This window comes from Ambystoma mexicanum, chromosome 7p (assembly GCF_040938575.1).
Source record: "Ambystoma mexicanum isolate Mex_15411 chromosome 7p, UKY_AmexF1_1, whole genome shotgun sequence".
NCBI classification, from domain to species: Eukaryota; Metazoa; Chordata; class Amphibia; order Caudata; family Ambystomatidae; genus Ambystoma; species Ambystoma mexicanum.
Window position 1 is genome coordinate 666,019,834 of NC_090939.1, and position 21,801 is coordinate 666,041,634.

Genomic DNA, 21,801 nt, shown 5'->3' on the forward strand with positions numbered 1-21,801 from the left:
AAACATTGCTGGGGACAGCAGTGTTACCAGCGCATGCGCTCCCGAAACTGACAGAAAAGGAGGTACGTGGGGTTGGGGGCCGTGGAGGGAATCTGTGGATGGGAAAGAGGGACCACTTACCTCGATCCCCGGTGGGGGAAGATGGTTGTCCCAACCATCTGGTAATTCCCCCATTCCAAGCCCCATCATTGGCTGAGAGTATGCCACGCCCCCACTCCCTGCCCGGTGCTAATATTACAAAGGGGAATTTGTTTAATCTAATGTAGGTTTCATGATCATGGAGGAATCCCTTAGAAATAATTAAATACCCCTACATTAGCCAATAAACCTTATTTTTTCTTAGAAGAACAGCTGAAAAAAATATGAAAGTTAGCAAACATGCACTTTGAAGCAAAAACTTCAGAGAAGATGAGAAATGCAGTATTTCTGCCCATAATCGGTGCCAAAATTGCATGAAGACTGCAATAGTAAGAGAAGAATGCAGTAAGAATGGGATTTTAGGTGAAATGGCCCCCACTAGCAGGCACACACTATGAGATCATCAGTGGTGTGGTTAAGGGGCTACACAGTACACTCCTGTGGGATAATGAAGAAATATCAGGCATTCACTAGTGGGAAGTGACAACTCACTTACAGCCTTGCAGTTAGAGTGGAACCTAGTCTGAGGATCTACATATGGTCTATTTTTTTCTCTACCAAGGGAATATCAGCCACATCCTTCAGAGCAATTTAAAATCAAATACGTGGATGTCTAGTTCCAAGGTTGGGGTCTAGCATAGACACAGCCGAGGCGAAGCTGGTGGGCAGGGTGCGGCAAAAAGAAAGCAAACTCATGGTAGGATAACCATTGGGGGTGCTGATTAGCAAACAGTGCGAGATGGGATTGCGTCCCTGTTTTTAAACAGCAAAATGTAGGCACTATAATAGTGTTGTAGGCAAGGGATCCTCAGAAAGTTTGGAAACGGGGGACTGATGTTCAGAATGGCCCTCAATTCTGTGCCCATTCATGCAAGACTCCACCATTACATTTGAATCCTTGTGTGCAAAATAGCGACAACAGTCATAGTGGACCAAGGTACAGCTAACAAGAGAAATGGGAAAAGAACATACTGTAGAAAACCCAGAAAGGTAGATTGATGAAGCACCCTGGAAGCCATTGAAAATACAAAATTGGGCAGAAAGATTTGGACGGAACATGGATAGAGGCTTGTTAAGCCCTGGTGTTTATTGCCCTGCCCTGCGGGCTTGTGAACACTCCTTAGCCTCAGGCCAGGGTAACCCATTCACCACCCCTCTCCCCACAGACCAGATACAACAACAAGGGCAGTAGGCAAGTTGCAAATCTAAAATAGATGTTAATGCCTTACTGCTACAGGGGACGGATTATGCCCCAAGTGCTTACCTTACCATTAACATCCCTCCAATGGACCACAGACACCAAGGTGACTTTTCAGAGCCCCAGCAGAGACCCCCTTTTTAATTCAAACTTAAAACAATAAATGAAACGTAATGAATCTAAACCACCTAAAACTCCTAATGCCTTTCAATCCCCCCCCCCCCAACAGTTTAATTTCCCTCTTACGGTTCTGCCCGGTCAGCTCCTCTCCTTCACGGTTCTGCCCGGTCAGCTCATCTCCTTCACGGTTCTGCCTGGTCAGCTCATCTCCTTAAGAGTCGAGTAGAGACCTTTAGGGCTGAAGTGATGGGACATGCCCTACCTACCCAGCACCACCCACTGTGGAAGATGGGCCAGGAGATGGCCTCGGTATGTGGTCCAATCCCATCAGTGGCAACTGGAAGGCTGCCATTTCCTCTACCTGCCTCACACCAGGGTATTACTGTTTATCCCACTATTCGTAACACCCCCTCTATTTACATAAATACATAACTATATATACATACCCAAACAAATACCTTAATAACTATGAATATAAAATGACACACAAAGACATATAACTGCATACATTCTCTGTAGAATATATACATGATGTGAGTTTTGCAGTAGGACACACACCTTCAAAGTAACTGTCTCCTGTTCTGATGTTACAGGGCTGAGCCTGGCCTTAGTTACTGGTTTTCCACAGAGCCGACCCACTCCAGGTACTCTTCCTTTCACTGTGGTGCCACGTCCAACATGTGGGGCACACTCAGGTCACTGGGCCCAGGGAGGGAAGTCCCTTCATGTTTACGGCCACCTACCATGTGGGATACTGCTAGCCTTGCTGTGTAGCCCATGCCCTGTTTGCCCACCATAAACACCTCTGCATGACATGCACATTAAGATCTTCTGTCATCACCCCATGCCTCAGGGGGGCACCACTTTTCCATCTCTGGGGCAGTGTTCTGTGGGGCTGCCATACTCACTTCCGTACCAGGCTGGCATTGATTTTTTCAGGCAGCTGTGCCATTGCCATGTGGATGCTTCATTCACTGCCGCGCTCCAGTGCATTTAGATATAGGCAGGGCCTGCCCCCACCTACTCTGCACCTGTGCAGAGGGCTGGCCCACAGAGACTCTCCGGTGCTCCAGTGCTTGTTGAGGAGGTCCCAGAAGCTACAAAACCATTATATTAAAAAAAGACAGTCACAAGGGCCTCAGTGGCCTAGGACTTTGACACATTTACCGCCCACCCACCAGACACAGCGCTAAATCCATTATTCTCCCAGACTGCTTCTAGCATAAATGGACCAGGAGGGTTGTTCTTCTAGGCACGTCTGTTTGGCCCCTGGGTAGACAGTGTCATGGCCGTGCTGCATGGTCCTGGCCAGCCCCACACACACTGCTAGGGCTGGGTGGTCCCGATATTCTATCTGGGCTGTCCCACACATGGAGCCAAGGTCTTTTGCTCTGGGACCGGCCAGCCTGGCCAGTGGGTTGGTGGACTCGTCTCAAGAGTCCGTGGATGCCTAGGACACAACAGGCACGCAGCCCAAGGCCCACGGTTGTTGCCAGGCCACACTTGGCATCTGAGGCCCAGCTGAGAGCGCATGTTTGGTCCCGGTAGGCGCGTTTAAGGCCATGTCCACACAGGGAGCTCACTCCCCTACCCACTCCACTCCTGAAGCAGGGGAGATTCTGTTCATTGTGTTTTTTGTTCTTTTAGATATTCCATCCAGGCCCATGGTGGGCTGAATGGTTTACTCCTGCATAACAATAGGAGTACAACCAGTAAACACAAACAATAAATAAAATGCTATGCCACCTTTCTGTCCGTCTTATTTATACATTTCCCTCAGGTGAATAAGCTGTATTGATAAAGCACCCCAAAGTCATTCAAAAGTTATCAAAAATAGAGTGCACAAATTGCAAGGAAAAGCAGCTTTTTATTTGCAAATACGACCGGGAAAATCAGACATCTCTGTGGAACTGAACTGAGGAACATCTCAACAAGCCCACTCCGGCTGCAATATTTAAAGCAAAAAACCACAAGATTAGCATGTTCTACACACCCAACGTTCATTCTAATCCAAATATTTCCATTAAGCCCCTAAAGAACAATATACATTAAAGAATATGATGGAGGTTTCCTTTCTCGTGACCATCAAAATACCATCCCACAAACATGACATAATTTCATAGTCAGCACATAATACAATGTTTTAATTGGCTGGCAGCTTAATTGGGAACTGAAACCTGACACAGTTCAGGCTGTAGCATCCCACCAATATGGACCACAATCATACAGTGAGTGGAAATCAGTGAGGTCAAGACTTTGTTGCAACCCATGGAACACCACAATCCCTTCCCCTTGCACCTGCTTGCTCTGCAACTCACATCTCGATATATGTTGTCAACTGGAAAAAATGTGTCTGAGGCCCTGCTCCTGGAAATTAATGTCTCCTATTGATTAGTTTTACCAAGGCATGTTACCACTTGACCAAGTGCCCTACTTGCAGTTGGGGCACTGTGCTCGCAACCAAGTTCTTTATTTTGGCAATGCTACTGTCTGAGGCCTTCTTGCGTATCTCACTGTGACCTTTATTGCTATTGCATATTCATTTATCTATCTTCTACGAAGGCACCTGCTGTCTCCCATCTCATTTCAGGCCCCTGAGAACTTCCTCCCTCGCAACAATTAACTAGAAACTGTTCAACATCCCTTTCCATCCTGACCATGGCTACTTGGAGCTTTCTGCTGCACAGCAGAAATAAAATTCAATTAAATGATCATAGATCACAAATGCAGCCCAGCACACTAGAATGGCAACATTTGCAGCCTTCAACAGGGGCCTGTTCTAACATGACAGACCTCTTGCTCATTACAATGAATAATAATAATTAATAAAGCTCAATCTACATAATAAAAAAAACAAAATCAAAATACACAAAGTTATCTAATAATATAGATGTGGTGAAAAGAATAAAAACGAAATACTTTGCCACTTGCGTGTTTTCATATGCAACAAGCAGTCTGAAAACTCCCTTAAGCATAGCAAAACTATGTTAACCTAAATACAATGTCGCTCCACAAAAAACACAGGACATCCACGTCACTTCTAGGACCTAAAACCTAAAAGAGTTCTCATCTTTTGCTTGCACACACGTTTAGGGCGTTGCACCGGCAAATTTACTCTCCCCCTTTGGTTAATTTATTAACCAATAATTCCCCCTACCTCTCCCCATCCCCATCATCTTTTGTAACACATGCCTTACAGACACCATGTTAGCATCCGCCCCATGCTTTATACTCCTCAGGTGTACAGGTCCTAAAACAGCATGTTTATGGTCTTGCTCAACCAAGTGGGCACCCAAAAATATATGGCAGTGTATCAGTCATTTTTGACCACCCTGATGCTTTTTCTACACAGTAGTGTGCAGCATGTGCAGTGCATGGATTGCTTCAGTCAGGCTTCCATTTTTAGTGTCATTTAGGGTCAGGTACAGGCAGCAAGAACTTCTGATCTTTACACACACGCCTCCTTCCATAGCAGTCATTAAATCAAGGACAGACCTATTCTGCAGGGTGGTCAACCCAACTGCCCGCGTTCCTCTCTGACAGCATTGAGACCCGGCTCTGTACGGATAGCCAGCTGCAATAGCTCCCAGCTTGCGAATTGGAGCCATTTGGCATTCGCAACGGTCTGTATACCTGGTGCAAGAAGTGATGTAAAAAAGGTCCGTTTTAGAAAAAAGACAAAACTCAGCAAGTATTTCTTTCGGTCTGTCTAACATTCCTGGGAAAAGTAGTTATTGCGACAGCGCCTTTTCAAGTTCAGATAACTCAGTCTGCTTGTGGCAATAGTAGGATATTCTGCAAACACCACAAGAGCAGAATGTTGTACAACCAGTGCTGGTGAGCGCAGGGTAATGATGGAACAAACTTCTGCCCAACATGGTGAGAAATGAGTAAATTCCAGGGTGCCACACTCATAGGCTCAGGAGTTCCACTGTTCTTCTGCATCTTTTGTTCACTCCTACTTTAGCACGACCCTTTGATCTGAAACACAAGGTAGAGTGTATAAATACATGGAAGCAGGAGTGAGCCGTATGGCAGAGCCGGCCTAACTGGACATTGAAGGCTGTCATAAAAGGCCTATGACCCCTGTCTGGGCCTTTCCTCTTCTACAACATCTCCAGAGTGAGCAATGCAGGCCTGCTTTATTTATCTTGGCCGCACTGCCTGCAATCATTTTCATGGGTGTGAGAGAGCAGGAGTTCCACAACAACATGGCCCCCTCGCCTTCACACATTCTGCCGGGAGGTCTGCTTCCCCAGCCTGCCCCTGCCAAACAGCGCTATTGGCTACTGATTTATTTATCCACGGAAGCAGGAGCTAGCCCGGATGCCAGAACTGGCCTCATCCGACATCGAAGGCTATCATAAAAGGCCCAAGACCCCTGTCCAGGTACATACAGCGTCTCGGAGTAATCCTCCCTACAGCCCACAAGTGCTCATCATACCGCTCCTCTCCTCACCATGAGCTCTGCATCCATTCATCACAATATGATGCACACTGATCGCCGCCGCTGTCTTTGTATCGGAAGGTAAGGGCATGGTTTCCTCCATCCTGCTCAACATTTATGCTCACCCTTCCTAACTGATGTCTGTATCCATGTCCTCTGTGCTACTTCTGTGGCCCACAACTTCATCCGCATTAAGTCGCAGGCCCACTTTCACCTGGTTCTTGTTAATTCACTTCTCCATTTTACACGCTGCTGCAAATGGGAAATGTGCGTGGCTTATTTGTCAGACAACTGCAGCACCACTTCGACTCAAAGTTCACTGCGTTACTTTTACTCTTCCCTTACCCAGGAATTAATCTTCTTCCTTTTACTTTTACTGTTCATTCGCTTTAAACAAAGTACCTTTCACTGAGACTTTTGAGTGGGTCATTTCCTTTCACCGGAACACTCTACTTAATATCGCTGATTTTCCAGCTGTTTTTTACATCAAAGTTCATTCACAGGTCTGCCTTTCTTCGCATCTCATCCACATGCGTGCAGTCTTCACTTGTGATATGATATTGCTACTTCATTCACTTTAACACACACCGGTCTCTCAGGTCGCTTGTCAACTCACCAGCTAGGTGCAGTTCTTTCTTGTTTGGCGTTTCCCAATTTGAGTCAAGGTTAGTACCACAGGCTTCACCTCGCTTCCTCAACTCTGCCCTATACCAGGGAGGGTCCCTGGCATCCTCAAAACACAATACAATCTTCACTTGTGGGATCTGGCCTTCTCCACATGTCTTCCACAGTCTATCGGAGCCAACAAACTCCAATAGGGAAGCATTGGGGTTTTTGGCCCGCTCCTCTCATCACTTGGTCTGTTGCTCTGCTCCAGTAGGTTCGTCTTTGTCCTGGAAGTTCTGCTTGTTCTTGTGTTCCGCCTTGCTCAGAGTGTGTCTTTGGTTTCTGTCTTTTATTTGTGTGAGGAGAACTAATTGGTATCAGGTGTATGCACTTAGGATTAAGTGTCTGACTTTGCCTGACCCAATTAGCAGGACATGGCCAGTACGATGTATACAAGTCAGTGTTATTCTCAGTCATCCTCTTCCTCTGCCCAGTGTGTAAAAAAGGGGTTCAGGGGGAGAAGGGATCTCAGAGCATCCTAAAACATAGGATGGGTTTGATAAACAAAATAAGGGTGAATACTGCATTCACCATCAACTATCTCACCCTCACTCCCAGAAGACCCCTCACCCAAGTGATCCTCCCACACTGGTCCGCCCCTAGGGTCCGGATCCAAAGGCAATGGCCATGACCTGGACACCAGGAAGGGAGCTCCCCGAGGACTAGCGGGCGAGACGCCTTCTGGTTTCTCACACTTACAAACAAAAAACCCTGGCCATAACTATCCCACAATCGATGACCCAACTGCCTTTGCTCTCCGATCACCATCTCTCCTCATTTCATCATTCCTGCTACCCGGAACAACTTTCTGGAACTTGATTCCAATGCCTGGTGCAGCCAAAGTAAACCCGTGCTACATGGGTGAGACTTTTGAGGTTTGTGCTGTCCAAACCACTGCTTTCACGATCCCCTGGTTGCTGCATTTGGACCCTGCAAGCGAGGTATGGTACGTTAGTTTGCTTACTAGCAGACTCAAGTCACTTGTTCTCTATAATGCACTGGAATTTCCTACCTTTGTTATTTTTTAATCAATGAATCAGATAACCCATAACTGCCTTTGCTACCTTTAACCAATGCAATTGGACATCCTGTAACTGCCTACTAATCACTTATTGCACCCACACCATGATACAAGGCTGTGCTGGACTATGTGCCCACTCCAACATTGTCTTTTTGCTTATTTTGCTCTGTTCATTACTTTCCCAAATGTGTTCATATGTATAGCCACCTCTTCTGCAAATCCCACCAATCCTTCTGCCCTACATCATATCAACCCTTCCACCCACTCATCCTGGTAAAAACAGCACCTTAGATATCCAATCGTCGTCTCGCCCTACAACAAGGCAGCCAATGTCTCATTTATGTAAGAAAGTGTGTGTGGTGAATGATATCTCCCCTCTCCTGGGTCCCTTAGTTTCATAATGCAATATAACATCTTCCGTTTCTTCCTTTTCTGCCATGCCATTTTCTTTATCTTGATATTATCTTCATAAACAGCACCACCCACTGTTCTTGGATCCTGTGTCCCTGAAACAACCCCCTAACCCTGCATAGTGCCAAGTGAACCGAACAGTGTGTTGTCTGTACTAGTACTTCATGTGGGATGATGTGTGGGTGTGCCTGTCACATGTGGAATTAGGGAGCAGACATAACGGGTCCGATTTGCCCCCTCTCTCTTCCCACTGCTCGCATGCGGTTATACCACATGTTTACAGTGTCTGTATGATGCTCCAGTCTTGGATGTCCATTGCATACTTGAAGCACAACCCCTCCAAGACCGAATTCCTACTCCTCACCAACAACACCGAACATCCAGACTTACAGACCTGGCTATCAACAATGAACCCGGAGGGCTTCACACCCAAGCTCACCTCCCTTGGGTTCCACATCAACAAACACCTTGCCTTCAAGACACACATAGCTAAGAAAACTCAGACAGCTTGGTTATCAGATTTCCCTCCGGTGGAAGGTCAATCCCTTCCTCCCTCCAGACAGCTTTAGATTCACCATTCAAGTACTGGTCCTATCCCATCTGGATTTGGGAAATGATCTACTTGAAGGCCTCCCATCGTCCTCCCTTGTGCCCCTGAGAAGAGTCCTACACACGGCCGCATGCCTCATCCATGCAGATGCGGCTACATCACCGCGGCACTCATCGACATTCACTGGCTCCCATTGCATCCAGGAACCACCTTCAAGTCTTGCTGCATCATCTATAAAGGGCGTTACCCTCAAGTCACCCAGCTACCTTGCAGAAAAACTCAGTATTTCTGGTGGACAGCGCACCACCAGAAGCGAGGACATGTGCAGACTTGTAATCTGCCGCTGCAAAAAGGAAAGGACCAGAAAACAAGCCTCCTCTGCCTACACCTCTCCGTCATCATCATACTCACCGCCACGCACCTACAATCAAGAAAATAACTCAAGACCTACCACTTCAAGGAGTCCCTCCTCTTCCGCAACACCTAGGCCATTACGTCACCTCCTACGCCACCTGACTCGCTAGATGTGACCAGCCCCTCTCCTCCCTGCCACCCAGTGCCCCTCTGAACCCTATCCCCCACTGTATATCTTTTCTGTTAACTCTGAAAAGTGCTCCGTTAAGCATCTGTATTGTTGTATACCACTTTAAAGCACACTGACGCTTCTCGAAGCTAGGTCCATGCTCAATAAATACCATAATAAATACCATAATAATAAAAATGCTCCTCCCTAATGCTGCTCAAGAATATTTCTGAATTCAATACATCCCTCTTACTTCTGGTCATGGAAATAGCCTCTGCATTAGTGCTATCTTTTACAAAGCATTAGTGCCATGTTTTACAAAAATCTATTCTAATTTAAACAGAAGGAAAGGGAGATAGAGAAAAAGAGAGAACAACAAGCAACCATAACATATATTTCATTTTTCCTCTGTGTTTCTTCTGCTGTGTGGCTAGAAATAGAGCCTGGTTGTTGAAAAAGGCGAACCGAGATTTAAAAAAGTCACAACTAGCTGGCAGATACTCCCCTTGTCTCTCCCACATTTTCTTCGCCTGGGAGGGGGGGCAGTCACTTTTTCTATCCAGACTTCGACAGATGCAGCCATGCCCTTCAACCAGCAACCTTTAACACAGTCGGTCTTGCATAAATAACCTAGATTGGCGCCACTTTTGTGTAAAGTTTTTTATATATATTTTGTCACGCGGATAAAGATGTGGTTGATGTAGCAGTGATGCTTCCTCCTGTGGTGTTGGTGTTTCTGCTGTTCGTGCGGCTAGCCGACTTCAAGCAGGGGCCCCACATGTTGGGATATGAACTTGAAAAAATTGGTAAGCTCTGTAAAATATCCCTGAAATTCATCCCCCAAAATCTCTGCTGAGCTATGAGAATCAGAAGCTAAGCGGCTCTTGCAGCTTCCTGCCCGTAACTATATTGTGTGGCTTTCAATGATGCTCAGAGCCAGGCTGATTCCTGAAAGCAAACAAAACTAAAAGGCAAGCAATGCCGATAGCTCTTGTGCAGTGTTTCACCCGTCTACGTAAGGCGTTCTTTTAATAAGCCGTTGAGGCATTCCACAATTCCGTTGGTTTTGGGGTGATAAGAAAATGTGTCCCATTAGTGGACCTGAACACCTTGATTTGGCATCGGGGTGGGCGTAAAGACCTACTTAAAGCCAACGGGAGAATGGGCACACCACAGCAATCAAATAGCAAAAATGATTGCATCTTTTAAGCAAATCTACATAATCAATATGGTGATGTCAAAAAAAGGCCCTGAATGGTGGGGCAATGTGGCCTTATTCATTTTCAATGTGTGACCTGCGGTGTAACGTTGACATGTTACACAATTGGTAATGAACTCTGCCACATGTTCCTGCAAACTTGGGGCAAACCATTCCTCTTGTAGGGCATCTGCAATATACCCTTTCGATTTATGTGTGCTGGGTAATGCACCTGTTCAACGGCAATCTTAAGCAGCTACTGTGGCATAACAGGCTTCCCTGAAATAGTCTGGCTCCATATTAATTAATTAATGATGTGGGGAATGAATAATACCCCCTCTTTGTACATCGTTCTTGCTGTTAGTGGGAGGCGCATCCCTGTAATTCTATGATCTGGGCCATGGGCAGGGCATTATATGGGTCAGTAATTTGTACTTGCTGACGTGGGAGGTTTGTGAATGTAGGAAGCTGCTCTGTAACGTGTGGTAAATATGCTGTCTCTTTTGCGAATGTGTCTGCTACCCCATTGCCCTGCGATATTAAGTGTGCAACTTTGGTATGAGCTGCACACTTCAGGACTGCTAATGCAGAAGAATGGGGCAACACTTCTATCAATCTGGAGAGTAAATCTGCATGTTATACCAGTGTGCCATATGATTTTTTTAAACCCTCTCCTGTTCTATCTGGTGAACCCTGAGTGCACTGTTTGCGTGACATATGCAGAATCAGAATAAATGGTGGTGCAAAATCCTTTAGACATTTCTATTGCTGTTATTAATTCCACAAGTTCTACTGCTTAAGCAGAATAGCGTGGTGGCATTTTCACTTGATATGACATCAAACTCTCCATCCTCATAGTATACTACTTCCATTCATGTGTGTCTGTGTCCAGTGTTCTGATAGATCATTAACGACCCGTCAGCGAAAAGTATATACCCCCCCTCTAAGGGGTCTTCCTTAACATGGGTTAAGGCATCTAATCTCTCCTCAAATGTAGCCTAATCATGCACATAATCAACTTGCAGTACTGGTTCTGCAAGCAATGTCGCTGGATTAACAGTGTGACACCTCCCTACATTTATTGAATGATTTGACAGTATTACTTCATATCCTGAAACTCGTTGGGTGGTGAAGGTAGGCTTGATTTTTCCAGGTAGCAGACATGCATGTTCCACATAGAGCTTCATTGCCAAAACGGGGTGCATTACTAAGTGCTGTTTTAATTCCTTGAATGATTGAAGCCTTTCATCTGTCTAAATTATGGGGCCCTTCACATTCTGTGCTTCTTTCAACCCTGACAGGAGGGGACTGGTGCAATTAGAACAATCAAAGATCCAGGAATGGCAGTAATTGCACAGACCTAAGAGCTGTTGCATCTGCTTCACTGTGTCTTGCTTCTGGCGTGTTTTTCACTGCTGCTGCACTTTCTGGGGTTAGCCTTCTTCTCTCTGATGCTAGTATCTTCCCTAGATACACTACTTCTTTCTGGCAGTATTGCAGCTTCTCTTTGTCGACCTTGTACCCCTTCTCTGCCAATAATGTCAAGAGTGTCACTGAATCATTTCTACATTGCTCTTCTGTGGTGCTACACACCAGGAGGTCATCCACATGTTGTATCTCTGTGCTCCGTGTTTGCAGGTTTCCTAAACCCATCTTCAATACTTTGTTAAAGATGCTTGAGGATTCACAGTACCCCTGGGGTAAACAAGCGAGTTGGAATCTTTCCTCACAGTATGTAAACATGGTAAGGCACTGGGAATCTGGGGGTAGTTGAATAGAAGGGAATGCATTCTTATGGTCAACTAATGTGGAATAAGTAGCTCCTGTTACATAAATGGTGGCTGGATGTGTTACAAGAAATTCTGCTTCAACTATATTGTTTAAAGGGCAGAGGTCCTGCACCATCCTCCAAGACCCCCCTTTTGCTTTTTCCAATGAGTGAATGTTTTTATTTTTATTATTATTGAGCCACAAAGCTACAATCTTGACATACATTACCTCATCCACTTCCTGTGACATGGGGTGCTGTTTGACCCGGGGCAGTATTGCCCCTTATTTCACCGTGATATGGATGGCCCCTAGCCCTTTCAAGAGACACACATCACGAGGGCTGCTGGTCCATATTTCTTTAAGCAACCAGTCCAATTCATCTATTTAGTGTGCTGGGAGTGTCCTTGTAAGAAGAACTTTCCAGTGAACATCTCTATTCTCTACAGCCAATTGACACGGTATGCAGATCTGAAACACCATCTCTCCTACGTCGTCATCCTTGGTAAAAAGCTATTGGTCAGTCAAGTCTGTCAAGGGCTGTGCTGGGGTGATGCACAAAACAAGGTGCCATTCAATGCCATCTCTGTCTGCACCATGCGGAATCACTTTGGCTTTCTTTGTTATTGCTACGTCTAAGTTTATTATGATAGTGGTCCCTGGTGCTACTTCCTTGTGGACTGCTAGTCGGAGTATAAATTCTGTGGGTAATCAAAATGTGTGGTCCTTATTCCTGGACACCCAACCTAACAGTATTTGCACCCCATAAAGGAATAATTCTGGATATAGTGGTGCACCTTGCAGGGCGCTATGGGTTCAAAATACTTGTAGAAGCATAGCGACCCGCAAGTTATACATGTCTGGGGCGGAGCACACTATCCCTTTTCGGAAAATGAAATTGTCATGTTTAGTTTGCTCATAGCGTCTCAGCTCAATATGTTAATTGATGTTTCTCTTGAATACAGCAAAGGGTGCTACAACTTTCTGCACGCCTATTATAATGGGTTAATCTTCAGTGAAAGGAACTGTTACAACAGCCGCAGAAAGTCACTGTGTCCATTATTTTTTCCGACAAAGGAAATCTTCCTTTCTTAATTCAAGACTTAGATGCTCCGGAGTCGACCAAAAACAAAAATGGCCCATCACCTAGCATTGCACCCTGTGGTTCCTCTTTTGGGTCTACAGTTACTGATAGGTCTGGGCACGTCAGACCACTCCCTGGGCTATCCTATTGGGAATTTGTGTCAGTGCCTGAAAATGTAAAAGGGTTACCTTTTTACTGTCACTCCTGTGTAGTGTGGTACTGTGCCCTGGGGTAACAAATATTTGTCCCACTGCTGAGCAGGGGTTTGAACCTGTGTTGGAGGGGATATGGTTGTGAGTATGGGGGCACCTGCTGCTGCTTGACGTTATTTTGTATATTTTGGGCAACTAGGAGCAGCTGTTGTGAGGCGCTTTGTACATATGGGGAAATGGGGATTGTATCTGTGGGGGTTGTATGTGTGACTCGGGATAGGTGATAGTCTGATATGCTGGGATACCACCAGGGCCATAGAGCACTTGATTTCTGCTCCTTCACTCATGTGAAATGTCCTACTTTCCTGCAAGCCAGACACTGTCCTCTGAACCTGGTTTTAACTCCACCATATCCAAATCCAGTCCCCCTCCCTCTCTGAAAGCCCCCCCCCCCAGCTTGTGGAATATACCCTACGTGGAGGATAACCTGCTTGTGGGGGATACCCCATCGCCCTCCGTGTTAGGGGTGGACCTTATGTTGTGCTTCTGTGGCGTTTTTAATTACTGCTCCTTTCATACTAAATTCTTCTGTAACAACTTTGCCTCTGCCTTCTGTGTCTCATCTACCTTACTTCTCTCTTTGTCCTGTCTTGCTCTGCAGTGGTGTACTATGTGAGCTTGTATCTCAGCCCATCCTTTAGTCTCAATATCCACTACCTTTCCTATTTCCGTCTCCATGCCTGTGGGGAGAACCCTAGACAATATTTGATTAAAAACAGGGATGTTCCTTTCCCACTGTTGTCCCGTCTCTACGTGGCACATCTGTTATCTGTTGAATTACTGTGCAGGGTCCTAGCCTGGTCTCATTGTACAGGCCAAAATAAACTGCATGTCTGACATGGCTGGGTGCATTTCCCCCAGTGCCTTCCATACATGTGCTTGACAGTTATTAAATGGTGCACTGTCATGGGCATTGCCGCTCTTCATGTCTCCTACGGCCAGGGTAGACCTGCTGTCTTTTTATTTAGGGCATAAATCCACATGTCTGCCCCTGCTGTGAGGGATGGCAAGCTGCTCATTACGTTTTCCTTATCCATATTCAGACATGGTACGTACTGAGACCCCTGACCTTCTGTAATGGGGCAACTGTGTCCCCTGTCTCTGATGTTGTGATGTCTCTTCTCCCTTCATGCTAGTTACTACAGCTATTCTGGTGGGCCGTCTCCTGCGCCACCCAGACCATGGTGTCCTATCTCTGTCCTACTGTGAAACCCTGTACATTGTCTCTTAGGTTACCCACATGCCATCATCATCTTCTGCTTGTTTGTCGCTACACGCTGAATCACTATCTACTTCTTCTAGGGTAAGGAGGACTGGAGGTTTACATGCTCCTCCTCTGCTGCTTCTAATACATCTTATATCTGCCTTCGCGCATTTTTCCCCCCATCTTCGAAAGTAATGTGTTACTAACAGTATCCGTTTATGTGTTTCTACCAGCCTCTGTTGGTTACCTGGTTGACCCCTTTTTATCCTCTGCTGCAGGTGCATAACAGGGATTGGTATATCCTGCAGCGTGCTATAGAGGAAAGGAGCCATAAGGGGGTGGGCAGATGCTACTATATCCTTCTCCTTCATTCTGTCTATGTCGTCATTGAAGGCATTCTCCTCTTCATAGAACATTTTCCACACTTCCAATATGCTTTGTCCATTCTTCAGCTTTTTTCCCTTTCTGCATGGAAAAATGACATGTGCATACATATGTTCTATAACATCTTTTGCATGCTTAGCTTCTGCGGGCCATTGTTTGAATATGCTTCTTGCAGTCCCCTTTACCAACTCTGCATGGTACTTTAGTATTTGATCCTTCTATTGTGAAGTGCCTTGAACATATGTTACAACTGAGTATCCGTAATGTCAATAAATCCCACCCTCCCTACTAATATATACGGACACTGTTCCAGCAGCATCTCTGCATCACTTGAATAAACCAATTTGCATAAATTCCGTTGTCAACCAGTTTCTTCCCCCTAAGGCGTCTTTACTCCCATCACAACCTCTGCTCATTTTACTCACACACCTCTCATACTCAAAAAAAACATTAACACTCAAAATAAAAACTTCTAAATACACCACCACAACAAAGATGCACAATAAAAGAAAAAAAAGAAAATAAATCACATCTATATACAACAATGACTTAAGTCCTTCCTCATCCTCCTTCACTCGAGACGAGGGAATCTACTCATCATTGTGCCCCCAACCTCTGGGGCAGAGGGATAGCTCCTTAACTCACAATTCTATACTACTATGACATCATCTTTCCCCACAACAGGGGAGCGTCACCAAAACTCATACAATATTAAACAGCTCTGTCTTCCCCCGTCTTCCAAGGGACTTCCCCTTTAGCTCGATCTACTTACTAATACAACAACAAACGAAAACAACCAAAACATCCCCAATACTGTGCTTTCATGCAAGAGTGCACTCAAGTCATATGGGTCCTGCGTACTCCCTTGATGCTGGGTCTCCCCTCTCAACTGCCTGCACCACCCGTATCGGTGGCCTGCCTAATGGATCAGGCAGACCTTCGGGTACCTCAGCGCCTGCTCACCTCCGCAGGTTATGCACACAAGTACTGGTCTCTAAGCCCTCACACTGTGCAGCGGGGAGGCCCCAGCTCTTTGGGGCTTCTGGAGTTCTCACTGGGGCCTCCAAATATAAAGGTAAAGTACCCAAAATTAATGTAAAAGTAATCAAAAGAGTGCACAAATTGCAAGAAAGAAAATGCTTATATTTGCAAATATGGCTGGGAGAATAGACCGCTCTGTGGAACTGAACTGAAGAGCATCTCAACATGCCCACTCCAGGCTAAAATGACAGCTAAAACCACAAGATTAGCATATTCTACAAACGCAACATTAATTTTAATCCTAACATTTTCATTAGTTGCTCGTCATTAAGCCGCTAAATAACAATATACATCAAACAATATAATTGGAGTTTTCCTTTCTCGTGACCATCAGAATACCACCCCTCAAACATGATCTAATTTCCTAGTCAGCACATAATGCACTGTTTTAATTGCCTGGGACTCTTCATTTTAAAATTCATAAAAAAGCTCTGCCCTAATTTGACCACAGACACAGCTTTGGCTGTAGCATCCCACCAAGACTGACCAATCATACAGTGAGTGGACATTAGCGAGGTCAAGACTTCATTAGAACCCATAGAACACCATAATCCCTTCCCCATAATAGAGCCTCTTGGCTTCCCGTGCTTGCATCTGCTCACTTTGCAAATCCCATACTAATGCATGTTGCCACCCCTGGAAAAAACGTGTCTGTGCCCCTGCTCCTGGAAATGAATTTCTCCTATTTATTCATTTGACCAAGATACCTTTCCCCTGAAACAAGTACCCCACTTCCAGTGGGCACGCTGTGCTCACAACCAAGTTATTTATTTTGGCAAAACTGTCTGGTTCTTCTTGCGCATCTCTCTGTGTCCTTCACAATCAACGTATTCATTTGTTTATCATCTGGGAAGGCTCCTGCTATCTCTCCTCATTTAAGGCCCCTGTGAACTTCCTTCCTCGCAACAATTAACTGGAAATTGTTCAACATCCCCTTTCCACCCTGACCTTGAGTACAGAGCTTTCAGTTCAACAGCAGAAATAAAATTCAATTAAGTGATCATAGCTGAGAAATGCAGCCTAGCACACTAACATGGCAACATCTGCAGCCTTCAATAGTAGCCTATTGTAACATGGCAGGCCTATTGCTCATTACAACAACTATATTTAATGAAGCTCAATCTACACAATCAAAAGGAATCTAAAATACACAACCTTATCTAATATTATAGATGTGGTGAAAAGAATAATAAGAAATCCTTTATGCAACACGCAGTCTGAAAAGTCTCTAAAGGGTGGCAAAACTATGTTTATCTTAAATACAATGTCACTTCACAAAAAACATGTGACATCAACGTCACTAGCAGGGGCCTAATGCCTTGCTAAAAGAGTTTCCTCAACACATACTTGCACACACGTTTAGGGCGTTCTATCTGCACATTTACAAAGCCATGCAGCCCTCCTAGCCTTCCCCAATTTGGGCCAGGAACTACATTACTACTCCCCTCCCCCATCTGAGAACATTCCCATCCCCAGGAATGCCAATCCGAGTTACACTAGAAGGCGCTGCTATGACGGCCCCTCTGGGGCCCTCAGGGTGCAAACACTTCTCAGCAGTAACTACAAAAAGTTTCATACGTGCAAGGGAACCCATCTATCCAAGGGGCTGCCTGGGGGAAACCTGGGCTGTTCCACTATACATATTAAGACCCTTTATGGGGCAGAGGATTACATGCTCCCCCTCTTGGGACTATCATCGTCCCAGAGGATAACTGTCAAGATCTGAGGTCCACGAGATTATTATACCTCCGTCCCCACGTACCAGTCAGAGAAGAGCTATCAACTCGCTGACCGGTTATTGAGGTCACAGGTGGTAGGCAGGAACAGAAAACACTGGGTCCCGGATGGCAGTAAGGGAGAGAGAATGGTTATCAGGCAGGTACAAGGAAACTACTATAAGCACAAAAAGGTAAACAGAAAGAACACCTACCCTAGGGGTATCTGGTTGCAGCTAGAAACCTAAGTGTTCCCCCTAAATGAGTGGAGAGCAAGGTAGGAGGGTCCTCAGTGATGGGGGAAGTATCACCTAGGAGGCAATACTTAGCTCCCAATGCAAGTACCTGAGCGGGGTAGGAAGTAAGGCAGTCCAGGAAGCAATCCAGAGGTCTTGAACAGTTCAAGTGAGGCAGTCCAAAATAACCAAATTCAGAGGGCAAAAACCAAAAGCAGTCCAATAAGCAATCCAAGGGTCTAGTCAGTTCCAGTATACAGAGTTCCAAGGGACGAATCCAATAAGAGGTGATCCAGAAGCAAAAACAAGGTCAGAAATCCAGGAAATCCAAAAACAGGAGCACAGAAACGCTACTCGCCGAAGGAACAGCTGAGAAGCACTGACTGAGAGGGCTGGAGCTCTCTTATAGGGTTCGTTCGGGTCACGTGACTGCCCTCCTGGTCACGTGACCGCATTCAGTGTTGCTTCCGGGTCACGTGACCGCTAATCGGTTCACGTGACCTTCTCTTGCAAAGCGCTGTGCCCAATGGGCGCCCGCGATGAAGGAAGGAGCTGGTGCGTGCTTGGAGACGCCAGGGTAAACCCCAACGTGATCGGGGAAGCAGGCGCCAGGGATGCCACGGCATGCAGCATGCTCTCAGAGGCTGGGCGGGCACAGGAGCGGATGTGATCAGCGCTGCCGCCGAGATACTGCCAGATCAGGTGAATGGGAGGAGTTCCGAGGTCCATGCTGTTGCGGGGAGTGCATGACAATAACCATGGCCTTATCTATGAACCTATCCATCCATGATTTTAATTTATAGGCCAGTTGTAAACCACTACTCTGTTTCAGGCACCTCAAATAGTACCTCTGAACTCCCAGGAGCCAGCTCTAAAGATGGAAGAACAGAAAGCTGTGAGGAACAATCATTGAAAAACTCACACTGGTCCCCTGATGAATCATAGGTTAGTTTTAGAACAGGCCTGCTCTCCCTTGTGGAACGACAGAGCAGACGGGTCCTCAACTAGGATTCCCCCCCCAGACCCAGCAAACACACTCTCTATTGTGAGAAACCTGAGGGTATCCTCACTTCTAAACCCCCTGGATTCTCTTCTTAATTCTCTTCTCAGGTGGCCAAGGAAAGCCCATAACGTATGGATCCCGACCCTGGGGGTGGAAAAATTAGGGAGGATCACCTGGGTGGAGAGTTCTTCGGGATTGGGAGCAGAGTGCACCCAGGCGAGACATGATATCTCCTTTTTCCTATTGAGGAACAACCCAACCTTTCTCCAAACTTTATGGGTTACTGTAGGTCAGCTCCCCTCATTTTCTTCATGTAACACTTGGCAGTGGTGAGACAAGGAAGAGGCAGCTGAGAGTAATAAAGACTATGCTATTTCACCACTTTAGTACTGGGACGGAGAAGATGCCTGCAAAGTATTGTGAAGGTCAGGCATGTCCCCTTAATTATGGTCATGCACATTTCTTTGAGAAAGCTTACCTGCAACCTGTTAAAGGTGTATGAAATTAGAAGGAGAAAGTAACACACGGAGGAGCAGCAGGGAACCTTGTATGAAGAGACGCAAGCTGCTGGAGGAAAACTGCCACAGGCAGCACGCCGAGACGTTTGTTGGGTACTGCCAAGAGAGAGTGGGTCCCAGGAAGGGTGGCATGGGAGCAGAGTGTCCGTGGAGCGGACAGTGGGCCGAGAAGGCAGTTGTGTGGGAGGCTGTCCCTTTCCCTTGCATCAGAAGTGCATGTTCCCCTGTGTCAATAAGCCGACACAGGAGTGTCTATGGGCCAGTAGTTGGACCCTTGACAGCAGAAACAGAAGGCTGCGTAATCTGCACTGCTGGGAAACTATCAAAGCGACCAGTGAGTTTCTGTCAGATGGGAAACCCGGTGCGCAAATGATTGAACATTCCCATTGTTGAAGGATACTTTGTATCGGAGTGGTTAAGTGTCTCAGAGAGAACGTTTTCCGAAGGTCTCCGGTACAATATAATTTCCATTGATGGTTGTTAAAGCATAAGGCGCGTTTCGCAGGGAGAACATTTTTGAAAGTCTGAGTGCTGGGCATTTCAATTAAAGTAAAACAAATGAATATTGAATACCGGGCTGAATAGAAATTGAAGCACAAGCCCCCAACAATCTCTACTGAAAACCAAACTTAAAAAAAAAAAAACTGTACACTTAAGAAAAACGAATGCATGTCAAATTCTGAAGTGAACAGAACTTTGAAATTAAGCAATTCTAATGCATTTTGAGGTCTGAAGTAAACAGTGCATTACAATTAAGTAAAACAAATGCATAGTGAATTCCGAATTGAATGGAACTTTACATTAAGCTAAACAAAAAGGCACACTGAAGATTGAATTAAATGGAACTTTAAAACTGAGACAAAGAAAGGCGTATTGAATACCGAATTGAGGAAAAGCTTCAAATGGCATGGATATATATTGAAAGTGAAACAAAGTAGAATTGAGGTGAACTGTTTAAAAAGACATTAAGATTTGTGAAGGCCAAGGTGAAAATATCTTAGCAAAAGCCAGAGTGAACCTGACAGAGGGAGGCAAACAGTCAAGAAAGGGTCTGAGCCCAGAAGATGGGGATACAGGGGTGAAATGCCAACACCCACTGAAAAAGGACATAGTGAACCCGATGGGAGGCAAACATTTGAAGGGGTCTGAGCCAAGAAGAGGGGGACCCAGGGTTGAAGAGTCATCACCTCAAGTGCAATCTGAAAGAAGCTTTTTGTTTGTTATTTTTTAACCTATCAGGCCATCGGAAGCATGAGATTTAACCACCGAATGGCCCGATACCACTGAGAACTATGTGGGGGTCTGAGCCCGGAAGAGAAGAGACCCAGGGGTGAAGGCATCACCCAATATACATTTGAAAGGAACTTTTTGGTTGTTATTTTTTGAGCACATCGGGTCCTCGGAGGCAAGAGACTTTTGTAGTAAAAACACTTAACCACCAAAGGTCCTGATAGCTGAAGCTGGAACTGTTGTCTTGTGCTTAGAAAGCTTGAGCGTGTGCTGTGCTCAGGAGTCCCACCTTGTCCCATGCTCAAAACGTGGGGAAGGGAGACCCCCCGGCTAACACATCCCGATTTATCATTTGTGAGCATGTCTTTCTTTCTTGTGAACCTTATCCCACACTCTTTGTATTTAGCGGAAGGATTGGCAATAGGTTTTTCTTAATATAGGCCCTTTTTATTTGACCAGACGGCACTAGGACTACCTTATTTTTCTTACATCAAGTAGTGTAAACCCGGTTGCATCATTCTTCATACAGTTGTAAGAATGGGTCAGGTTAGCCACATGCTGACTCCACTTTGTCATCCCCTCTGGCCTCAGGATGCCCAGCATCACTAAGAGAATACAACTGAATCTCTCCACTTGGGCATTCCCCTGCAGTTGGCATTTGAGTCGTACAGGTCTTCAATGCAAACCAGCTCCATCATCTGCTTGATGAGTGTCAATTAAAAATCTGGTTGTACAAAAGAGAAGGAGGGAGGCACAGGCTTGTGAATATTACACAATAACTAATCTCAAGGAATGTTTTACCTCAAACTTTTCAAAACGGTCAAAGAAACATTTGTTGAAAGAATTTCATGTGCAAGGGGACAAGTGTCTCAAGGTCACTTGGGACAAAGCAGAACTATGTAAACGAAACCATATGTTGCCACACGGTAGCCTTGTGATGCACTCATTGGGGGAGCGAGAATCCCAGTGGTTTACCTATGTCTCTAGTCTAGGTCACCAATGTGGAGGGACCCACACGTATATTCCACAATAATTTCTTCTGTTGAGAATCACACAACTTGTTTGGGTGTATAGTGAGGTGAACAGTTATAATCAATTTCAATAATGTAACGTCACAGGATAATTCAAAGACAAT

At 45.6% G+C, this 21,801-nt stretch overlaps 1 protein-coding gene across 1 annotated transcript in view; it reads right to left on the reverse strand.

The window, feature by feature from the left end:
* Positions 1 to 21,801, reverse strand: part of LOC138526245 (arylsulfatase D-like) — a 567,118-nt gene that overhangs the window by 296,978 nt on the left and 248,339 nt on the right. The window lies entirely within an intron of this gene.